Here is a 2777-nt window from a genome sequence, read left to right on the forward strand (position 1 = left end):
TTTAAATAGTGTGATATATGAACATACTTAGTGATATTTAAATAAGTATATTAGTGTGGTAATGTTGTAACCCTTCTTGTATGACTATACATGTAGATTCGAAACGGTGAAAATACATGGTTAGAATTTTTACTAATACCTTAGAAATTACGGGAGATTGCTATATGCCACGATTCCGTTATTACAGTACTTGACTGGAATAATTTTTAAGGTTAAACCTTTAGTTGAAATAGTTCTTAGAACCATTTATGTTTCTGAATAAGCCAAATTCCATTATTGTTTTACCTGTGTACGACATATATATATATATATATATATATATATATATATATATATATATGTGTGTGTGTGTGTGTGTGTGTGTGTGTAATATATATTCCTAGGTAAGCTCAATAATATTTTATTTCCATTGACCTTTACATCTTCATTTTAAAAATGGAGGTGACAATAAAAAACCTAGAGCATATATGTACGAGGTTTCCATAATTCAAATCACAATCCAATTAACGGATGTCCTGATTGACTGTAAGACAATACCAAATACCCGATATAGTCCACCGAATAGCAAATTGCCCGCGGCCAGGTAATTACAGGTGAGTTCGATGAATGGCGTTGTGTATGACAGGCTAGCAGCTGGTTGGCATTGTATAGGCTCCGAATATTTTTACAAAGTTTTAACTTCAATAAACAAATAATGGACATAAGTTTGGGCATGAACTTTAATTATACAAAAAAACACAAGAACACATACAAATTAATAAAGAGGATAATTTCCCCTACACAAAATAAACAACATGAACATGAATATATAGAGCTATAGGAGCCCGTGCAAGGGTCCAATAGATAAGATAGTGCGTTACAAAGTAATGCTACTTATAGTACGACTATACGCAAACCCTCTACAGCTATAAATTGGGTGGGAGTGGTGGGTTTTTGACGAAAGAGCAGAGCACGCTGGCTGAGCTGTAGCGGCCATGATGCCTAGCGGACGAACAACAAAAGAGTTCGTCAGGGGGAGATAACCAGGATACACCTGTAGACTGGTTCCCTTCCCTTAGTTCTCTACTCTCCGCCAGGCTACGCTCCGCTCACTAGGGACCGGTAGCGGGTAACCATGATGATTTTTTTGATTGGTCAATCTACATATCCGGTTCGCTGGCATCACTTTTTTAGGCGTGGGAAACCCCTTTACGCACGAAGCGACGGATCTTAACGTAAAGAATAAATAATTTATTTGAACGATATATAAACAAAAGTAAATAAGATCTTAAGTTTTGAAATCATTTCGTGCTAACAGAGTTTAGAGTGTTCATAGGAACGACGTTAATGACGTTATTTTCTCTTAACGGAAGTAGCCGTCTCCATGATGACATATCATGCGCAGAAATGATGCGCACTACTCTGGAGTTGGAATTCCCACTCAAGATGGCTACTCGCTACCGGTCCTCAGTGAAGCGTACGCAAGGGAGGTAACTGAGGCGGGAACCAGTCTAGATACACCTGTCGATAGCTAGCATGTTTAATATACATTAAAATTCAATTTATTCTAAATTATCAATTTAACTTCAATAAACAAATAATGGACATAAGTTTGGGCATGAACTTTAATTATACAAAAAAACACAAGAACACATACAAATTAATAAAGAGGATAATTTCCCCAGCCCAGTGTTGAAAATTAAGGTTATTTAAGATATGGTAAGTACAGTTATAAGTATGGCAAGAATAAGTGGTGTAATAGTAAGGGTAGTGGTAAAGGCAGTCAGCGAGTATGGTATTGCGAATAAGAGATGAATCTCGTACTTAATTAAGCAGGCAAGTCACAATTATTACAATGTCACAGTCACAGCCTCCAATGACTGACCAAAGTTGACCATGTTCGACAATTGTTTTTCGAAGTTCGGTTCAAGGTAACGAAGCACTGCATCACTGGCCCAGTGGCCCATAGTCTTGATTTGGTCCACGGGGACACCCTGTTTGTGCAACCAGGAGGCTCCACCTCTCCTAAAGGAATGACCTTTAATGTTTGATGGATCAAGACCAGCTAGGCGGAGAGAGCGCGCGAGACAACTGCGAAATTCCTGGTACGTAAGGGCTTGACGCGGAGATGACAGGAAAAGTGGACCCAAAGGGTCTGCCATGGGTGTAGATTTTAATAACTGACTGATAGCGCGAGCAGGGCAAAGTACATGGTTTGTGGATATTCGTGGTAGTAGAACCTCCATCACCTTCTCACGATACTGAATAGTTTTTTGTCCAACGAAACCGGAGAAGGTAACCCCATGAACATGGGGAAACATCAATACGCCGTAGATCCCTCGTGCTGTTGAATGTAGAGTGTACGACCACGTTGCCTGGCCTAAGGAGACCATAAAATGCCACCAAGCAGGCACACCAAAATGAAAGGGCAACTGTCTGTGAAAGGTCCAGAGTATTATAGATCTTTATTAACACTTGTGGGGTTATCGCGTCCACTGGGATTTGAGCCGTACCTAAAGCCCGTTTAACCCCTCGTAACTCAAGGATTATGTTGAAGTCCTCCTTAATTGGGTCAGGGTATCCTGAAAGTTTATGGATGTGACCAACGATTGTGAGGTGCTGGCGCACAGTACTGTAGTGAAAATGTTTTACCGATGCTAAGTAAGCCACATACAACTGCAGCATCTTGGAAGTCGCTGGTACAGGAGAATAATTCATCTTGTCACAAAACTCTATATAACACTTGAGGTGCGAAGAGTAGGTGCTAGATGTAGACTTAGCCCACGCCTGTTGCTTGA

General features: G+C 40.0%; 1 long non-coding RNA gene across 1 annotated transcript; it reads right to left on the bottom strand.

Moving 5' to 3' along the window:
* Positions 1-689: 689 nt before the first annotated feature.
* On the bottom strand, positions 690-2523 carry LOC138335623 (uncharacterized). The gene is made up of 2 exons (XR_011210316.1): positions 1501-2523; positions 690-1033 (listed from the first exon to the last, which is right to left on the bottom strand). It is a non-coding gene; the product is annotated as an uncharacterized lncRNA (long non-coding RNA).
* Between the last annotated feature and the right edge of the window lie 254 nt (positions 2524-2777).

The sequence above is a fragment of the Argopecten irradians genome, chromosome 11 (genome assembly GCF_041381155.1).
Source record: "Argopecten irradians isolate NY chromosome 11, Ai_NY, whole genome shotgun sequence".
NCBI lineage: Eukaryota > Metazoa > Mollusca > Bivalvia > Pectinida > Pectinidae > Argopecten > Argopecten irradians.